Consider the following 21,487-nt stretch of genomic DNA (forward strand, 5'->3'; position numbering starts at 1 on the left):
CTTTCTCTGAGAACCAAACACATTTTCACCTTTGAAGCCCAAGGAGCTCTGGTAGAATTAATTAGAAACACACACGTACACATGTTCTGAAGTGGCTTTTTGCTTTGTTTCTTACTCAATGAATGTGCTAGGAAGTGATTTTTATTCTAATATTAACTGTTCACATTGAAAATTGCAATTGTAATACAATTGTATTTTTGCAAGTAACCAAAAAGCATCGCTGAATGCATCACTCATGATAACACAGAGATAACTGTACTGTCGAATTTTCAGGGAAAACTGAGATTAAACTACAACTCCCATGAGCCTGGGAGAACACCCACCATCTGGAGCCTGCTTGTCTCCAGAGGTTTTTTTCTGTCCCTGGGTCATCGGGAGGTGAATGACTTTTCTTTTTTTTCCCTTTCTGTGATTCAAGTGAGGAAAAACCACAAAAGCTTGTAAATTTTGGCTTCCAAAATGTGTTTTGCCAATTCCAAGTAGGGGATTGCACCCTAATGTCACTTTGATGGACTTGTGGTCTTAGTGAAACTCGGGGAATTGTGAGTGTGGAATGGGGAAAAAATGCTTCATTTTGGGCTGCCCCTTCCACAGGGCACTTCCCATACCTTAAAACCTTTAGATCAAAAAGTCTGAAAGAGCAATCTGCAAGACAAAAGAGAGCAGGGGCGATGCAGAGCACTAATGGCTGAGAGTGCTGGAGGAAAGAATCCATCCCTGTGTCCTGGAAAGCCCAGCACTTGCACCCTGCAGAGGAAAGGGTGAAATTCAGCTCTCCTGGACAATGTCTTCGAGGGAACATTCCTTCTTGGAGGAAAGTTTGCCACCAGGAGACAGGTAAGACATTCCTCAATCAGCCTTTGAGGAGGAAATTGAAAGCAGAGATAGGAACAAGCTCTGGGCAATTTGAATTGCTTTCATTATTCAATTAACTTTGCATCAGTGTGAGTGACGGGAAGATGGAGAGTTCTGATAATGCAGGGAATTATTACTTGGGAATCCTCTGGACTTTCAGAACTTTTTGATGACTTGTCTGATAAGAAGATTGTACTAAAATTAAGAACCAGAATCATTGTAGGAACCCTTCAAGTGCTGGTTCAGGGGAAACGGCAACTAATGTTTGGGGAAGAGGCTTCCCCTAAGCTCCTTAGGCGAACGTCATCGGGACTTCTGTGCTTCCCAGCTATTCAAAAATTTCACTCCTCAGGTGAGTCTGGTCCACCTGGGGTTCCTTACACCTGCACTTCGGTTTTAAAAACCATTGCCCAGAACGCTGCCTTCCTTTCAGAACAATGACTGGGGAGGAGCAGTGACAGCAGATGGTTTAGGAGATGGGAGTGCAAGCAATGAGTGTGTCTGGCTTTGCCAGGCAATAGGGGATGGACCCTGGGGGAGTGAGCTGAGCTGCTCTGCGAAACCTGGGGCAGACACCCTCACATCTTTCATCGGCAGGGGTTGCCCACCAGCACCCCAGGAGATGCCAGGAGAAAGAAACGTGCCATGCATGCTTTCCCCAATGGTAGGGAGGGTCGGGCGTGCCCTGCTCTCACCTGGGGCGCCCCCAGGTACATCTAAATAGGGTACTCTGAAATGCACATGAATAGAGTACTTGGAGCCCTTAGCTTTGTAAATAACCATTTATAAAGGCTTTTGAAATGCAGTGATACTGTCGGCACTGCTGTATTCAGATTGTCCACCCTCCTCTTTGTTCCGTGTGGTGTCCTGTTGCAGAACAACACAGAATTAATGATAAAGCTGCGCTTGAAGGAGAGCCTGGCATAGAGACACAGGATTTCACAGCCTCAGGCACCTGGTGCAGGGAGGGGGCTCGGTGGGTTCACTGGCCCGAGCCAACCCGGGGATCCACTAATTGCTGTGGCAGGTGGGAGCTGTTCCCTCTGATTTGGTGGCTTGGGAAGCAGGGGAAGAACCTGGATCCGAGGCAGACTGGGGAAGAAGGGCTCTCTGAAATTGAGATAAAGTGGTGTTGTTAAACAGCTTTAGAGTTTCTTTGTTTTGGGGAAGATCGGCTACTTTGGAAGTGTGAGAAGAGAGAACATACCTGATTTCTCATCCACGTGGTAAGTTTCTACTGTTTTTATTTTTCTTCAGTCTTGGACTGATAGATCCTGAGCAGTTTGAATCTGTGGGCCTGCGTGTGTCTTTAAAGGTTGTGGCCAAGCTGCAAAGGCATCTCTCGAGTATTTTCCCTGAAAACCTGATAAGTAAGGAGCTGAGGCCTGCCTCAGGGCGTGTGATGTGCTGGGCGCTGTTTGGAGATCTCCTGAGTTAAAGGTGATTATGAGTGAACAAGTGATCTGTTTTTTATTGAGCGGTTATTTTATCTCTGTCTGGGGGAAGAGCTCTACCTTCCTCTCCAATTCTCAGCCCTTCCTCAGGTGCAATTCTATCTCTTTGGTGCTTGCCTTGGGAATTCTTACCCGAGTCGTTCAAGTAATAGGTCTGTTGTTCCTGGCTTTCTATTCCTGAGTGCCTACCCATGTTAATGAGGCATCAAAGCTTCTCGGACCATGGTTTTGTTTGAAGTGCTTCAAGAAACTCTGCAATTTCAGCTCATTTAGTTAGAGCAGTGCTGGATGTTGCTGGTGGAGAGACAAACCTCATTGCAGCAGGGAGTGCTGTGCAAGCCCCTCCCCAGACACATCCCCAGTGGCCTGTGAGTTATTGGGGTGCCTGTTTTGTCCCAGGATGCACAGGTCTGCAGGGTGGTGGGAAAACTGCTGGATAAGCTATAAGGGAGATGGGAGTTTTCCAAATGCAAAAAGCTGAAAAAAACCTGTTGCCCTGTGGGGAAGTTTTGAGAAAAGGAAATGAATTATTTTTGCAGGTGTCTTCTGGTCCTCTCGCTTTACTGTAAAGTGCTGGTTACAAAAAAAAAACAACAACAACAACCCAAACGTGTAAAGGATGATAAGATGGGGCTGCCCAGGTCAGCAGGGGAATTATTGCAGACTGAGGAGTCCCAGTCTCATGGTACTGAAGTCCAGGAGCAGTAGAACAGGGCCAAGGAGGGGAGAAGCACAGCCCATTACTGGGATCTGTTACACCTGTGTGAGAAATGCTCCCATTTTGCCAATAAAATTTAGAGGGGACAAAGTCATTAAAGCAAAACTAAACTTTTATTTAACAAATTCAGCTGAATCGGCTGTGTCCCCCTGGCCTATGAGACAGACCCAGAACAAAAAGAAACAGAACTTTTTATACCCTTTCCTGGCCAAAAGGTTTCTGCCCCCTCTTCCTGTTAGCTAAGGAATTGGGGTTCACAGTCTGGCCTGGTTCACCTGCCTGCCCAAGATCCTTCACCCCCCCTCCAAAGGCAGGAAAAACTGTTGGAAACTAATTATCCCTTAGCTATTCTCTTACAGTTCCTTTAGCTTCAGCAAAACCTTAATTCTGTTTCTTACACTTGTGTCAAAACCCTGCAGCCAAAGTTGTTGACCAGGAAACTCAGCAGCATGAGGGGAATTCATAGATTCCAAACACGCAAATAAGGAGACTATTTCCAATACAAGTTGATTCAGCTGACAGATGATGACTTTGTGCCCATGGGCAGGAGGTGGGATGAGACTGATTTTAATTGAAGTTCCTGGGACTGCTTGCTCAGCTGCCTTGTTTCAAGGATAAATTACAGCATATTCTAAGAATATTGTATAGGCTTGAGTGTTGGTGGGTCAGTTGCAATAAAATGTCTCCAAGTGCTGGCGAGATGATGATTAAGCAGTAGCTTATAATAAGCTAAGATGTCATGTGCTGTACACGTAATGATCAACAACAAAAAGAAGCAGTAGGAGAGGGGCAGGACAGGAAGAGCCATGTTTCTGGTGGAGGATATAAAATGGTATTTTGGTTTTTCTTTTTTTTTGCAGAGCATGTGGAGCACGTGGGTGGTTTGACTGGAACAAATTTAGAGTTCTGTCCCTGTCATGGCTGAGGGAGTGAGCGATGGGTGTTCAGGGAGCTTGTTCCTCGCAGGCATCAGCCTGTAACAGATACTGTAGGAGTCACCCTAGTGTGTCCATTGCTCTTAAAATGATAACTTATGAACTGGATGAGGTTCCAGAGCATTGCAGTTTATGCAACACATGCAGGAGAGAAAATGAAGATGCAGAGCTGGGCTACGATGTGCCCTGGGCAGACACAAGGTCTTCCTGCTTCTCAGTCACTCATGCAAAGGAGCGAGACCCTCCTTGGCCCTTGGGGTTTGCTGGTGTTTTAGGAGTTCCTCAGGAGCTATTTCCATCCTGCTCTGCGATGTCACAGATACCTCTGGCATGACTCTGAGTCAAACTGTGTCAGTCAGCTGGCTCAGGAGCACATGCAAATCTCAGTTAGGCTTTTACAGAAAAGATGCCCAGTTCCCTTAACACTTGTGTAGACTTTCCACAGTGTGGTATTTGGCTGCTTAGTCACAGTTAGTTATCTCTATGTTTTAAGAATAGATTTGACTATGATCTCCTTGGCTGTACTGCAAAAGAAAAACTTTATTTGCCTTAGCACAGATACCTTGGTAAAAGTATCGGATGTGCCAGCAAGTATGTGCTTAATTAAACAGGCTCCTTAATAGGTTTTGTTATCGTTTCAGTGCTCTGCACTTGAACTGTGTCTCTTACAGGACTGCTTAATGAATTTCTGAGGCTATCTGACAAGTCATGTTCTTTGCTTGCTTGTTATGTAAAATTCATTAATGATTCCTTTTGCACAGTGTATATTGAATCACAAATATTGTGACTTAATTAGCTCATTGCAATTTATAGGATGGTGGACGTAGGTGTTTTATTTACTGATCTTATGCAGAACTAACCTGTTTAAAACAAGCAAACAAATACAAACTCAAGTTGTTTTTGTGTCCCTGCTGAGAAATACCTCCCTTTGACCTTCACCACCTGGAGACTTTTCCATAGCTTGCTAACCTTTATTTTTTTTCCATAAAAAAGGGAGAAAACCTGCTAGCAACAAGCAAAGCTTTAGTTTGGCAGGACTCGGTCAAAAGGACTCAGCTCATTGCTTTGAGCACAGAACTTTCCATGTGTATTTTCTTCTTACAAGCAGGTCTCTCTAGTATGTATTTCCCTTGAGTCTAGCAGAAGTATTCTGGTGGTGATTCCCTGGCTGGTATTCTTGGAAGTACTTCCCTCAGTAACTCTCAGAAAGGGACAGAACAGCACCCCAGTTGCTTTTCTTACACTTCCTTGGGAGTTCAAATCATTCACACCAGCAGAAAGAATTGCCACTCGTGGGCAGGCACAAATCTACAGGGTTATGGGTCTGTGAAATGCCCAGGCTAAAGGGGTTGAGGGGAATTCAGTATATAACAGCTGTGGGACAGAAGGGGCACAATGCCCCCTGAAGGTCCTATCTGGTGCAGGTAGCTCCAGACAACCACCAGACCAAAGTATGTTGCCATTGTACCTTCTGTTGATGGGTTTCATTTCCTGTGTCTTTACAACAGCCTGGTGTGAAGTTGGTATCCAGATTAACTTTCCCAATCATAGGTTTTGCTGGGGAGGAAGAATGTGCAGAGGGTCAGCAGTCACAGTCAAATGGTGTGTGCAGAGTGACACAGGCTGCAGTTCATCCTGGGGGTGTTGGGTGTCTTGGTACCTGCTCCCTTGCAGTGGCACAGCCTCACTGGTTTGCACTGGGGTGGAGACTGAGCAGTCTCAGCCCAGCAGTACCAGGAGCATAACTACATTATTTGTGGAGAGATAGAGGCAAAAGTAACAAAAATAGCTTGCCCAGAGCAAGCAGAGAAACAGGACTGTGCCAGAGACCTTAATGGCAGAATCATCCTTTTTTCCATCTTTATTGATTTTCATATTACTTCATTCTCCCTTTCTGAGTTTTACTGTCACTGTAACTTGAGAAAAGTTGAGCTGCTTCAGTGGTGTCTCTTTCCCTTCCAGTCTTCTCGTCCTAGTTATGAGCAAAGCTGCCTCATTTGCTCCTTGTTCTTATTCCCTGCCATGCAGGGTACTGGACTCCTTTGGAGCTCCATTGCTGCTGGGCAAAGCTGCACCTGTTTGGAAATTGTAGCCACCAAAGCCACAGTTTGCAGTGTAATCATGCCACTAAAGCTCCTGTGGGGATTTTTCAAGCTGGCTTTATCTGACCTGCAGAGAGAAGTGTGGGGAGAGGCTGTTGCACCATCGTTCCTCCTGCTGATGACACAGGCTGGAGTTGCTCCTCCTTGAATGCTGCCTGCTTTAGGGTGAAGCTCGACTTTGCCTTGTCCTAATCCTTTAGTCAAGACCACAGTGACCACACGGAGTTAGAGCAGCCCTGAGGCTGTGCCCTCGTTCTAACACGTGCCACCAGCAAATTGCTCAGAGAGATCAAATCTGTGACTGGACTCTGACCCAGCGCCTCAGCTTCAACCCAAAATGTAACCACTTGGGCTGGGAGCAGCCCAGCTGGATTTGCACTTTGGCAACATAAGCAACTATTTAGAAAACTCAGAGCCTTATTCCCTCACTTTGATACCCTTTGTCCTCTCTTCTGTCATTTCATGTTCCAGCACATGACTGTGGATTTTGCTGGAAATAGTCAGTCTCTCTGGGAGTTACAAATGTTCATTAGTCTCATCTTCATTTTTGGATCAGAGGAAGAGGAAGTTTTCTCATGCTGCAAGAGTTTTCAAGATTTTCTTTTTCAGGATTTCCCTCCTAAACTGGAATGAGTTTTATTGTAGCTTTGTGTTTCCTGGTAATTGAAAAACAAATCCCAACTGGTTGGCAGTAGCAGAAAAGGCACATAAGGTATCCAAACTTTTCCAAAAGAAGAACAGCTCTGGCCTGTTTCAAGATGCTTTCCCCTCCCAAAATGTTAAACTGGGAAATTGCTGAAACTGCTCTGTTCCCATAGCTGGATTAGACCTCAGTGAATCAGAACTATGAGAAACCTCTTTGGGGAATTCCTGACAGGCTGTGCCCTGGCATCACTTGCTGACTGAGTTGGGAGCTTCCTCAAATACTGTCACTGCATAGGACAACAGGTCAAAGTCTTGGTGCTGCAATCCTAGAGCCAGCTCTGGCTTACAACTAGGAGGATGGGAAAAGCCCTGTCCCGTTGGAAGTTCCTTTCATCCTTCAAATTCTCCAGGGTGGGAAGGAGCTCACCCCTCCAGTGCCTGAGGGGTGTTCCTGCCCATGCAGAGGTGACCTGAGTGGGGTGGAGGGACAGCTCAGGTGGTTAAAGCAGAAAGCAAAGTGTGAGGTGCACTGGTGCATCTGGGTCCAGACTGGCTGGCTGCTGCCCTGTGTGGCTGCTGGCTTGTAATAAAGTGCTCCAGTATCCATGGAGATGGTGGATCTGGGATGAGAGGCCTAAACTGCTGCTCTCCCAGGAGTGTCCATGGATGTTGGGCTGCCTGAGACTGTGGGGCACCAGGCAGGAGTGTGGGAGCCAAAATATGTACCTGCAGCCTTCTGGACACCAAAGAGCCTCTTGGCTGTGAGGCACAGACTGGCCATGAAGCTGCAGAGAGGACACACAAAAAAGACTTCCTAGAAAAGCCTGTGGGGTTTGTGTTGCTCAGGAGCTCACCAAAAGATGTTGGAATAAACTGGAGAGCAGCATTCATCCTGGGAGACATTAGACACTGGGAGAGAGATATACTTTTGGGCTTTTAATTTAATTTGTCTCATGTGGCATGTCTGCCTTTTCTTTATTTAGAGTTATCTTGTCCTGTTTGTACCTTTTCAGTGCTCTAATAAAACCCAGCCACAGGCCAGAAGCCTTGGCTGCCTCTGAGACCAGATGTGGCAATTCCACCTCCCAATCTGATTCAGCCCAGTCCCAAATAGCTTTTAACTGATGAAGACACAGACAAAAGACTTGTCCAAGTTGCTGTGCTTGAGAGGAGCAGAGCTGGACAGGCATTTTGGCCATCAGGGTTCCAGCTCCCTGCCCAGCAGGAGGGTTTGCTGCCTGCAGTGCTCAATAATGTATGTTTGTGTGGAGCCTGTTCTGCACACACTGATTTTGAGGAGTACATTTTCTTCCAGGAAATCTGTATCTGGCATTATAACATCCTGGGAATAGTTTGTACATTGGAAAACCTCCCCCTACCATCTGGGAAGGAGCATTCTCTCTTGTACCCTGTAATTTTTTTTATTAAATGAACTTCTGTTAGCTAGAATTCATAAAAATTAATATTATCACAGACTTAAGTATTTTCTTGCATTCAAGGAGTTTCCTTTTACCTTCCTTATGTGAGAAGGTAGGGGAAAAATGTGGCCCAGCAGTAGCAAAAGGGTCAAAGTCTGAAGAGTAATAAATCATCTCTGCAGTCCCCACGTGCCACACAACTGGCTGGTACCCCCTCTGGAAACACTGGTGTTCATCTGGTGTGGGAGCAGCTGAGCATCAGCCCAGCCCAGCAGGTCTCCAGGTGCCCCAGACATTGGGTGGCATCACATTTTGAATGTTTCCCAGAGAGTCTCTCTGTAAACAGTTGCCCTCTCCATCCAGCCCCATCCTGTCAAGCATAAGGTGCAGATGCAGGATCCAGGAGCTCTTCCAAATGAATTCTTTCCTCTCTTTTCTTGCTGCCTCTCCCTTCTACCTGTGGTTTGTGAGCAAACCAAGGCCAATAACCTTGGGCAGGGCTAAGCAAGGACAGGTTGACCCAGTGGTGCCTGCTGTGCTTCCAGCACCCCCATACTGCAGATCTGCACCCAGTTTTGCCTCCTCAGGGGCTTGTTGGAACTGGGAAAAGGGTGCCTGTTACCTTTGCTGATGCAGAAATGTGATCCAAAACTGCTACTCTGGTCAAAGGGGAAGAGGGATGTGAAATAACCAGCTCTTGCTCATACTTGTGATCTGTAGATCTTGTGAAAATAAGTACCTGAGGAAGAATTTGGACTGCATAACTCTTGTGCCCTTCTTCAAGGTGGCTACTAAAGGCTCTGGAGTGGTAGAGGAACACCAGTATGTGACATATCAGGTGTACAGGAGGGCCAGTCACTGCTGGTTGTCAGAGGTGGAAAGATGGGTTTTGGAAATACAGCTTGGTCATCCTTTGTATTAGAAAATTTAGGGGTTTATTTTCTCTGAATCCAACCTGCAGATTAGATTTGGGACATTGTTCTGTGCTGCTTAAAAAAGTACATTGCTAGAAGCATTCAAGAAGCTGAGACCATAGATAAATGTTTGCCACATGTTTTTAGTTGAAAAATATTAAAATGGCTCTTGCTTGAGTGGAAAAAACCCACAAAGCTGTTTGACAGTTTCTGCTGTGTATCTATGACAAGAAGGCCTTGATTCTTTGCCCCTTAACTACTCTGGAGCATTCTGAGGACTCAGATGGGTAAATGAGTAATATTGTTTCTGCAGGCAGTATGAGAGTAGAGAAAAACCACCAATCTCTGAAGTGGGATTATGGATCGAGGTCCCTTTTGGGCCCTTGCACACTTTGGACCCAGATCTGAGAATTGTCTCCTCTCCAAGGAGGGCCTGGAAACTTGAAAAAGTCCTAAGATGAGTTTTTCGAGTCATAGAAGAAATGTGATTTTTGTGCAACAGCATAACCCATTCATCCCCTATTGGATGCAGCAATTATTTGCTCAGTTACATGAACTACCCACCTGAAGCAGAGTGGTGAGGATACAACCTGTGCCCTCAGTTCTGCACCTGCTTTTGGGGGGGGGGGGGGGGGGGCTTGAGTGGCTTATTTGGGTTTTTGTTGAAGGCAAGAGAAGTGCCCTTAGTGCTGTCCAGATTGTCCAGCTGCCCTGGCTCCCTCACACTGGGTTCCTGCAGTGCTGGCTTCTGTCACCTCTCCAGGCTGAGAGAAAACCGTGTCTGCTCAACTGGCTCCCCCTCAGAGCTGAGGACACCGTGGTGGTCCTGTAAGGGAGGGCTCTGTGCCATGGCCCTTTTCAGCTTGCTGTGAGGAGCCCAGTGTTTTGTTTGTGAGAGAATTCCCTCTGGCATTCTGTGTTCAGGCTGGATTTGCTGGAAACAGGTCCTTGATGAAAACTCTCTGCATGACACTTTTCCCACCTCCAGGCAGTGGTGACTGGCACAGCCCAAAAGCCACCTCTTTTGTAGATGTCTGGCAAGGAGGATCCAGACCTGGAGAACAAGGCTTAGCTCCTTGCTGTTTTAACTGGGGACAATGCTGTGGGTCTGTGTATCAAAGAATAGGTGATGACACAGCAAGTTCCCAGTCCTGCTCACTCATAACAGCTTCTCAGGGCTGTGTTTGCAAGAGTAGTTTTGGAAGAAGCTTGTGGTACAGAGTGACAGGTGTAAAAAGCTGAATTTACTGACCCAGACCCTCACAGTTTCGGGGAGGGGGGTGTTGTTTCCATTGGAATATGGAGGTGCTCCTTCAGTGCTGCTCTGTTTTTCACCTTGGGTAGATTTGGAGAGAGCCAAGGGATGCAGAGAAGAGAATATCTTTGCCTTTTGTTTTTAACAGTCCTGTGTAATTTTGGGGCAGTCTGTGGCTGTTGTTTGGTGATATTCCTGCTTCCCATGCCAGCCAACACAGGCACTGCAGGTGTCTGCATTCCTGGTGAAGGCTTCAGTCTCTTCTCCTCTAATTGATATGGTTTGCTGTGCTCTGATGGAGCCTGTTTATGGACTGGACTGTGACTTCAGTCCCAGCATGTCACTCATGTCTACACAGATGAGCACAGACAAACCTGAGCTCGTCTGCCTGTGCAAAGATGAAGCTGAATGTGAGCCAGACACCTCTTAGCAGGGAGTCAGAGCAGAAGCAGTGCATGCGAGGCTCTGTACAGCTCTGCTCACAACCCATGGAAGTACCTTCTGGAAGCAATGGCAGCTGCATCTCTGCTGCACATCACACCTTTCTCCTGGGGAACCCTTGCTGTGCAGCTCCCCTGTTTGCAGTCATTTCTCATTAAATCCCATCCATGAGTGAGCAGGTGCCTGGGGTTTGCAGGTTTCTGGGCTCATGGCATGTTTAGAGGCAGCAGGAACAGATGCCACAGGATCTCTGCTCCTCGGGATAACTGTTGGGGCTCGGGTGCCAAGTGAGCACACTCTCTCAAGCACATCCTTACTGCACAGTAAAATGAGAGGGATAACCTTTGGTAGGTGAGGAGAAGACAGACTTTGGATTTCAAGTCTACCAAAAAAGGTAGAAAAGCCAGCTGTAATTTTTAGGTCAGAGGGATTGTTTCAAACAGGTAATTCTGCACAGGGCATTAGTGATTAATTAGTGCATTCATCAGCTTGAGCCAAGTGGGGGTAGGTTTGGATCCTACCTTAAGGAAAATACTCTTTATACTGTAGTAACAGAGCTAAGGAGAGACCTCTCCTTACTCCTCTGCCCAGTAACTGGTTTTTGGGTGATGAAACAGAGATACAAAAAGCACAAATGAAACATTGAGAAAGGAGATATGTAATGAACCCCATCCAAGTGAATATTTGGGCCTGATGTCTGACTTTGACAGACTTGATCTTCTGAGCTGGAGCCATGGGCTGCCTGCTGAAGGGGCCAGTGGTGGCAAAAGGGAAGGACCAAGCCCTTGGCCTGGCAAGGAGATCCCCTGGGAAACCTTGTGCCTCAGAAAATGCCAATTGTCTGAGACAGAATAATTCTGTGGGAAAATGTTGGTTTTGATGAATTTCAGTTGCTGAAAAATATTGGACAAAAATGTTTTGAAAACTGTTTGACCTTTTCTAAATGGCAAAGTTTCAATGTTTTTAGGTCCAAATGCGGCTCCATCTTGATAGCTAGCATTAATTGAAGGTTAAAAAAAATGTTGGAACTGAAATGAAATTCCTGAAAATGAATCGAAACAAAATGTTCTCTTCCCCTTTTCCTCCCCCAGTGTTCTTATTTCTGGAGAAATGCTGAGATTTTTTTGCCTTTTTAGTTTCTCCGAACTGAGATATTTAAAACCTCACAAATTGTTGTGGGAGGGCATCCCATCCGGCTTGCTATCCACCTTCTCCATACAGTAGCTGATATTAAAGTGCTTTTTGTTTTATTTTGTGATGTAGCTACAAGCATTTTTTAGGCATTCCAAAGGGAGCCTCCAGCCTTCCAGAGGGACTGGGCTGTAACTTGTCCCTGCAACCCTCCTCCGTCCAGCACTGTCTTTTGGCTTCCTGGCAAGTCTTGCATCTCCCCATCTGAAGGGAAAGAGTGTGAGCAGTGTGCTGTGATTTGTGCTGTGGTTAAGTGACAACAACGCTGTGTTTACTAAACTAACAGCCAGGGAAAGCATGAAATGATCACTTTAAATGCACCGCGGCTAAAAGGAGCCAACTGTGTGTGCAGGGCGGGAGCCAGAGCTCATGTCAAAACACAAGGAATACAAGGTAAACAGGACTGAGCAGGAGGGGACACCTCAAAAGCCTCACCAGGCTCCCAGGGCCAGAGCTGCAGGCAGCAGGGATGTCACCTGGCTAAAGTGGCTGAAAAACAAAACCCCTGTGCATATGTGATGTCTGCTCTCAGACACCTCACAGTCAGGGGAAGGAACTGGGGTGGAGAAAACAGGAGGGACTGAAGCTCCAAGTTTTATCCTCACTTAGCTCTGCATTGGAGTGAAATTACACCTTTATATCCTTTCCTAAATGGAAAGGGTTAATGTAAAATCTGTCATGTGGGGTGTGATGGGAAACAGGCTGTGCTTCTCCAGCTTTCCCAGCCTGTTGCCATGTCTCTGGCTGAAGGGAAGAGCATTCATTGCTGTTTTAGCCTTGCTGTCTTCGCCTTGTCCATCATGTGATGAGTTACCTGTGGATGAGTGGTGGTTTCTGTCTTTCACGTGTTGCTGTCCTGGCTCCTTGGCTGGGGTCTGTTCTCCTTTGGAGGTGATGTCTGATGGGTTTAAGTGCATCTCCTGGGGGGGTCTCCACAGTAGGCACAGAAGTTTGTACTTCAGCCATCTTACATCATGTGGGTGCCAGTTGGGATTTTGGCCTTGCATGAAGGTGGTGGAGTTCAATTTTGCCATCTAGGGATGTTAATGAAGTTAAAAGATAATAGTGCCTCCCCTCTGGAAAGGTTGCAGAAAGGGGTTAATCAGTAAGTGCAATGGCTTTACAAGGTTTGAAGTCATAATCTCCAAGGAAATCGCTGCAAATGAATGTGCAGTAATGGCAATATTATCTCCTTGATACCAAGGGTGCTCCTAAAGCTCCTGAAGAAGGCAGTGTGGGTAAGATCCAGTCTGCAAGCACTTTGGGGACTGAAGGGAAGTTCTGGCCAGGTGGGGGTTGGTCTCTTCTCCCAGGCACTCAGCAATAGGACAAGGGGGCACGGACTCAAGCTCTGCCAGGGCAAATTGGAGAGCAGAAAAAACTTCTTTGCAGAGAGTGCTCAGGCATTGGAATGGGCTGCCCAGAGAGGGGGTGGATTCCCCAACCCTGGAGGTTTTTAAAGTCAGATTGGCCGTGGCACTGAGTGCCATGATCTGGTAAAGGGACTGGAGTTGGACCAAGGGTTGGACTTGATGATCTTGGAGGTCTTTTCCAACCCAACTGATTCTATGATTCTATGATGCATGGGGTGAGGTGTAATTTTCCTATAAATAACAAATACTGATTTCAGGTTGTGCCCGTATTGGTTTTATCTTGGTCATTGATCTATTTCTGAAATGTGGAGCAGTTTGAAAATCCCTGTCAAGCTGATTTGCTCCCCAAAATAGCCAGTAATTGGACCTGCATCCTTTCCCTATTCAGTAATAGCAAAGCCCTTTCTTCCTCGTTTTCCTGTTGGTATTGGCAGAGATGCCAAACATGAAGAGGCTGCAATGTAAGCAAACAATTTTTAGTGGAATATTTAAAAACAAAGCAGTTTCAAATAACAACAAAAAGTCCCACAGGCAAATCTGAAGGATTTATAAGCTGTTTTTCCTCACTCGGATGCAATTATGCTGGAAGGTTGAATGGATACAAATAAAGAGGACTTTACATGGAAAAATTGAAATACGTAATTTCTCGGAGAGATGCAGAGCTGAGTTCTCTCTACTGTATGTATTGACTATATTCAGTGCAGTCATTCTGAAGTCACTTTCCTTTACTGCACCTGATGCTTCTAACAGGTTGCTCTGGTAAACTGCTGTTGTTGAAGTACTTCTGGTATCTTAATGTGTCTCTCAGAACCAGGTCTGTGGTTGAAAATGCACATTGCAGGTGTTTTTATTTTGGGTACCCCTGTAACTTGTGCCTTGGCAGCCATTCACTTTGTTTGAATGCTCTTCTGGCTGAACATTTGCTCCTTTGAGCAGAACACAGGCAATGCTTCATTCCACTGGTGCATTTTTTGTGCTTCAAAATCATCTTGAGCTGAGAGGGTGAAACTGTTTCTTAGCCTGTGTTCCTCGGAGCAGTTCCATGGATGAATAGGATGTAAGGCTTATACCAAGAACTTACAACCCTTTCTCCTCTCTGCTGGTTTTCCTTAATAATTCACATTGCTTTCATTTCTGCTTTTTGTTCAAAATACATAAAATGGACCTTTGAAATGATTGTTGTGGGCCTTTACCACTAGAACGTGGGATTGGGCTCTGCCTGAACAGAAAGATGGAATTCCCTTTTCCTTCACTGTGCCATTCTCCCTTTCAGCCTTGCAGGCCCTGTGTCCAGGCCCTACACATTTAAAAAGAAAAGAAAATTTAGCCTGATTTTTTTGGTTTTTTTCCCCAAAAAGCTGGACACTGGAGTAAGCAGACTGCTCAGTCATGGCAGTCTGTGGTGGTCCTGAGAGCTGAGCAGTGTGGGCAGCTCCCTAAACAGGGTGGTGGGAGATGGTGGGTGACTCTGAATCGTTCTGCTCTTGGATTCTCCAGGGCTTTAGTGTGTCCACCAATTTGCAGCATGTTTTTCTGCTCTGGGTTTTGGCTTGAAGAACTGGATCCACTTTTCCTCAATTATCATGCCTAGGACCTGACTGTTACCATCAGAAAGGGATAGCAACTGAGATTCTGAGAAACTTAAAGTCTTTGGGTTTTAAGGGTCTCTTCAAACAATTTCAAAACACTTTATGGGATTTTACAACTGTAGTGTTTTTGCTTTCATTTTGGATTCAAAGAAATCCTCAGACTTCAAGTTTAAAAACACACTCACCAACCTATTCTTGTATTAGATTTCAAGATTCCATCAAAGCTACTCAATGCCTTCCATGTTAATTCTGAGTACTAACGGGTCAGAATATCTTGTCAAGGGTTTCAATTTGGTACAATAGTGAAAGCCAGGGGTTTTTTTTTCAGACTTGGAAGTTTCACAGGTTTTTTGAGAGCACTACAGAATTTGAGCTGTAACTTGAAAGGCTGGGGGGGGGGGTTATGTGTGTAAAATAAGCTGGGCAATCGGAGATCTGTAACATAACCTGACTCTTTGCATTTTCATGTTCCCTAAATGTGTTTACAGTCAAGACAAATAGTAGTTTTTCCATGAACATACCGCTCTTGGAGCTATTTCTTGGCTTTTCTGTCATCAATGCTCTCTTTATTATGTTCTGCAGATGTAACTCAGCATATGAGATTTCCATAGACAAATAATATCCTCTCTTTTCTGGGACTTTGGGAAGCAACAAGGAAAGCCAAACCAATCCCGTCCCCCTGTTGAGGTTCACTTTGGAGAATGATTGCTTTGTGCTTTCTGTAGGACACAGCTTCAAGTTTGGAAGCAAATGCAAAGCCAGCAGATTCTGGCCAGCAATTCCACCTGCCAACAGGGTGCATTTCTTAGGTTTCACTCCCCAAATGCCCAGAACTCTGCAAGACACTAATGAAGCAATTAATGGAAAGAGTTTGTAGATATCCCCGTAGAGAATAGTTGGTCTCCTTTTCATGTGAAACTCGGCATCCATGGTTACCTTATGCAGCTGGATTTCTAGGGTGACTCCTCAAAAGTCCCAAAGCACCTGGACTTTGAGTGGTTATTCTGTTCTCTCTGTTGTGAAGTGCATCACAAGTGTGACCTGCCTAACAGTGTTAATTCCTGCTAGCTTAGTACTGGCACCTCTGCATGCAGTGCTTGCTGAGGGTACAGCGCCTGTATCTGGTAGAGCAGCCGCTCCCTTTGAATGAGAAGAGATTGCTGGTTTGGTCCTTTGAAGTGGCTTTCTTTGAAATCCTCTCTCCAAAACTCAGGAAGAGGAGAAAGCTGCCTCCTGTCAATGTGCTTGGAGATGAGTCATACAGTGGTTTGGGGTTGGAAGGGACTTTTAAGATCATAGAGTTGCAACCCCTCTCCACAAGCAGGGACACCTTCCACTAAACCAGACTGTTCAGAGCTGAGTCCAGCCTGGCCTCAGCGCTTCCAGGAATGGGGCATCCACAGCTTCTCGGGGCAACCCGTGCTAGGGCCTCACCACCCTCACAGGGAACAATTTCTTCCCAGTATCTACTCTAAACCTGCTCTTTTTTCTATTTAAATCCTCCAAATCAGGAACTGCCCCGAGTCTGCCAGCAGCTCTGGTTCAGGTAGCAAAGCAGAGGTCACAAGCAACATGGTCCCTTGGGTTATCAGAACATCGTCGGTCTCTGTTGCAGGGTTTAGTTGAGTTTAACAAAGCTGCTGCATGGAAGGAAAGGAAGTCACAGATGAGCACAAGGACTGAACTTGCTCCAGTGTGGTGTCAGAGCTGGGGCCTGGAGTGGGAATGCACAACTGCACAAGGCTTTGCCAGAGCCCAAGAGTTGTGCCTGCATGTTGTCTACCAGCAGTGCTGGGGTCTTCTGTGGCACCTCTGTGTGTGCCTGAGAGACAAGTGAGCCCTGGTGAGAGGGTGATTAGGGAGTGTGACCTGGCACAGACATCACAGTGTGCCTCCTTTGTAATGTGCCCTGTGCTGATGTAAGCTGAAGTTCAAAACCTGACAACTAGGATTTTGCTCCCGTGTGTCCTTTCTAACTTGGGCTGCAAAGGGTCTGGCAATAGAAAATGGTGGGTTTCACACAGAGAAACTGCAAGATAAAGGTGGTTGTTTATTTTCTCATCTCTTACTGTATTGACTCTTTGCTATCTCCTGTCCCCATTCTAGGCCAAATCACAATTTTAAAAAGATTTTGGTCATGGTATCAATAAAGACAAATGGATAAAGTATTTTAAGATCCCGGTGATTTTAAAAGGAAAGGTTTTCTGAGACATGGGTTAAAGTGCTCAAAGCTGTGGTGGTGGTAATTGTGCAATGGGAAGCAAAGGAAGTTCTCTCCCAGATAAATTACAGGATGAGTAAGAGCAGCTTAACTGCCCAAGTCGTGCCCGGGGCTCTGGTGGGGTCTGGTACATCTCCCTCCTTCCTGTCTGAATTTGCAGCATGACTCCTGTGTTATTATTTCACAGGCCTCTGCCTGAAGCTGACTCTGTGCCCTTGGGCCACCTGTGCCTTCCCTGCAAGCTGTGGTCATTGGGGTTGCATGTCCTGGATGAAACCAAGGCTGAGACTGGCCCAGTGGTGCCTTCTGAATGGTTTCCAAGGCCTGGAATGAAACTGCTGTGCTTTGGTGCAGCCTCAGTGCCCGGGGGCTGCGGTGATGGTGGAAGCCACGTATGAAAATTAAAAACCCAAGGATGGGAAGCACAAAAGGTTAATGTGCTGGTGCAACAGGCAGGCCCTGGGAGGGGGGAGTGCTGGGAAAGGGTTTGCAGATGCAGCTCTTCTGTACTCTTATCTACCACCCTGGCAGCAGCCTCCGCGCTGAGACACAGCTCTTTGGGAACTGGCCCAAAGCTTTAATGAAGGCAGGCGGGAGATGCAGTGAGTTCCTGGCTCTCAGGGGGCCCTTTGTCTCTCAAGGCTATCGGCTTTCTCTGAGGAGACACATCATCACCCAGCTCTGAGCTGGATAAGAGCTTTTGAAGTTTTCTGTTTGATATGCGTCACTGCCTCCGTCACACACCACAAGACCTTCTCTGGTTTTATCCTTTCTCTGCTGCAGTTTCACCCACCTGGTATCACCACCAGAGATAAAACAGAGCCCAGCCCCGTGTGTCTTGAAATAACTGGAGTTTGGGGAATGCGCTTTCCTAGAGAGAGCAATTAGCACCTTCAGAAGGTCTTAGCAGGAGTGAGGATGAGTCTCTCCCTCCCATGCACAATCTGAGCTGTGTTTCATGTAACCAGCTCGCTGATGGTCACAGCTCTCCTGCTGGGATCGGGCTGCGCTTTCTGGGCTTCTCACCTGCTATGGGGGCTCTTCCCAGACATGGACAGGTACCCAGCTCTGCCCTGAGCTCCAGCACTGCTCCGAGGTCATCTCTGACGGCCACCCAGCCCCCACGGTGACAATAGGGCTGACTTTGTTGTCGAAGTTCAGGCTTTGGTCACTGATGCCTAGTAAAGCCAAACAAACAGAAACCAATTTGGGCTTTCGGGGTGGTTGTTAAATATTGCAGGGAGGGGGATTTCTGGTTTCTTTACTAGTGGCAGGAGGCTGTTCACCGGGATTGCTGAGCCGGTAGCTGATGGTTTGTATTTCCTTTCTCCCAAAGGCACACGGCTCCTGCTAACGGAGCAGTAAAAGCAGCTGCCAGTGTAGGGCACAAATGTTCTCGGTGGGATGACCTAACTTGGTGACTCGTGAGCCAGGATGTATGAGCTGCTGGTGTCCTGCTGACACCAGGGTGCTTGCAGAGTTAATGTTTGACTGACCTGTGTGTCAGGTGACCTCTTGCAATTTAGAAGGCAAGTCATGCATGGAGTTAACCAAAGGAAGAAGTCATATGAAGGGGTGGGGTGAGGGCCTGGGCCAACAGGCAAAGCAAACAAATGATGAATGAGGGTTAAAACAACAGGTTATAACCAGAAGGGAAGCTGAGCTGAGGAGCTCTCTCCATTCTCTGATTGTCTTGCTATTTCTAATTGAGGAAATTGTGAGCACAATGAACTGTGGAAGATCAATAATAAAACACATTCACCTTGGATCTTGCTATTTCTGCTGTGCAAGCAAACAGTATTTTATGTGACTGCTGAGAAGGAAAAGCTAATTAAAGAACTGATATTTAATTGGCCTAGGTTCATCTTTATCTAGTAGTCAACAGCAGACAAGTGAGCCTGAAAAGCAAAGCTCTGGAGGGATGAAGTGACTTGACCAAGACTGAAATAAACCCAGACTTGAAATCAAACTCTCGTAATTCCCAGCAGAAGGAGCCTGCCCAGCTGACTGGAAAAAAATATCTCTTGCTTGTGTTGCTGGCAGAGATCCTCAGCTTAGACCAGAATACAAATGCCTCATTTTAAAGAAGTTACTTCTGGAAAGCTTGTCTTGGTGCTTTTATATCCACATGAGCAGTGGTGGCTTGGAGGGGAGTGCAGCAAACCCAACTGAGGGGAGGCGCAGGTGTGCACAGGCAGAGTCTGGACAGGCAAATTCCAGCGAGGGGATTGTGTTGAGCTGCTGGAATGTGCTCAGCACGTTTTTGTTCATTGTGAGGGTGGGGCGTGAACCTGTCCTGGAGGAGAGAGAACGCGACTGTTATAATTGCAGGGCATTCAGGTGGCTTGAGGGTTTGTATTCTGTGGGTGTTGGTACCTCTGCTCAACGCACCTCCTTTCTGCAGGTTTCTGCCCAAGCTTCCCTCCTTTGGGAAACTCAGCCTCTGAAAGATACAGTCCCTCTACACTGTGGTTTTAGGATCAGGCCTTAGAGATGCTTGAAGTGCAACTGGAGTGTCACTCCTGAGCAGCACCTGAGCTCTGTAGGATAGAAGCAAGGTGAAAACCTATGGATAGGGCTGAAATGTCAACTCTGTGTGTGCTTGTGAGTGGAGTGAGGAATCTAACTCATCCTTGCCACTCCTTTTTAAGGGATGGCTCTGGCCAGACAAGCTGGTGGCAGGAATGCTGCTGGCAGTTTCCCTGCTCCTTGTGAGCTGCTTCCCATTCAAAACTTAGGGAAGCTCACAAAACAAAACTTGGGGAGAAACCAGGCTTCAGCTGCTGGATAGAAACACAGTTCAGTGTCATGTCTTGGGGGCTTCTGGCTTGCTTAGAAAGAAAAGTGATGTCTGTGGGGACACCAGAATGTTGAACAGCATTTGGCTGGATCTCGAGTTTTGTTCTCTCCAGTGGCCTTGCAGTTGATATCCGTGTCTCCTGAAGTCTGGCAGGGTGTAAATCACCCCAGCCAGGCACTGATCTCAACTAAACATGGCAGGGCAGCCAGAGCAGTGTGTGTTAGCAGTGTTGCTCTTTGGGTTGAGGCAAGATTGGCTCCTTGTCCGTGTCCTGCAAGGACATCTGTGATTGACTGACACCTGACATAGTTCCTGGGACACCCACTTGTCACCTGAAAACCTCTTGCATGTGACACTGGTACCTTCAGAGCAGACACTGCTTTCCTGAGGAGGAATCTTCAGGTCAGTAAGATCTTGCCATGGCTGTTTCAGGGAGAGCATTTACCACACACCTCCAGGGCTGACAGCTCAGCTCCTCTGACAAACTTTTGCCTGAAATTTAAGAGACAAAACCACAGTGTTTGTTACAAATGGTTGCCCCTGTGCTCTTCAGTCCATATCATTTTCCAGGCTGACATAGTCAAGTTATCAAATCAGTGCTTCCAGAGGCTGGATTTATTTTATTTGTGACCAGGCAGTCCCAGAGACACAAGCTGCCAAGTATCTGTCAATAATCAACCAGAGGATATCTTATCTGTTTTTCCCTTGGCTAAACACATTGTAAGGGCTAACACACCATGAATAATAGACAGTCATAAAAAAAACACATCCCCTGTAAATCTGTCCCAGCTGTTACTGAGCTGAATTTATGACAGCAATATTTAATCAACTGTTTTCAAGAAGAGGGTTACAAAAACACTGTGCTAAAAGTTGTGGGTCTAGCAAGAGTTCTCTCTTTCCTGGCCTGTAAGAGTCCCAGAAATGGAGAAATGTGGGAGGTGGTGTGGACTCTGGGGCTTTGTTTTTGTTTTAATCCACAGCCATGCTGGTGTGCTGTCTAACCCGAGGCAACCAACAGGAAATGGATTTGTTTTATGCAGTGTCTGTCTGGTAAAAGCAATGCTTGAGGAGTCTGATTCAGCTTTCAGTAACCTCCATCTCTTGCTTTCCAAGTGTTTTTCTGTATATTGGGAGTTGCAGGTAATTGTTTTGCTGTAGTGGTTTGAGGTGTTAATTTGCTGTACCTCTTCCTGGATATCTATTCCTGCCTTAAGGGAACCTGAATTCCCATTAATTTACAGGTGTTACTGGACTTGAGTTCAGCTTTCTGGTGATCTTTCTGGTGTTAGGCTTCATCCTATTGCCTGATGGAGCCCTAGATTTTTAGCCATTTTCCCTGTTTTCCATAGTTTTCACATGCTGCCTGTTTTAGAGGTCTGGCAAATCACAGGTCAGCACTTTTCTACTCTCAGAATATCTTTTGTAAAAACAGTAGTCAGAATAAATGAAGAGGAACTTCCATTTGCTTTGTGGTGTTTGAGACTTCAGGATTCTCTGTGCAGCAGTGATGGCTGCTACATTTACATAGCAACATGGCTTCAAGAAAAAGTGAATATTGCAAGTCTTCTGGTGAAGA

The sequence above is a fragment of the Pithys albifrons genome, chromosome 3, assembly GCF_047495875.1.
Source record: "Pithys albifrons albifrons isolate INPA30051 chromosome 3, PitAlb_v1, whole genome shotgun sequence".
Lineage (NCBI taxonomy): Eukaryota > Metazoa > Chordata > Aves > Passeriformes > Thamnophilidae > Pithys > Pithys albifrons.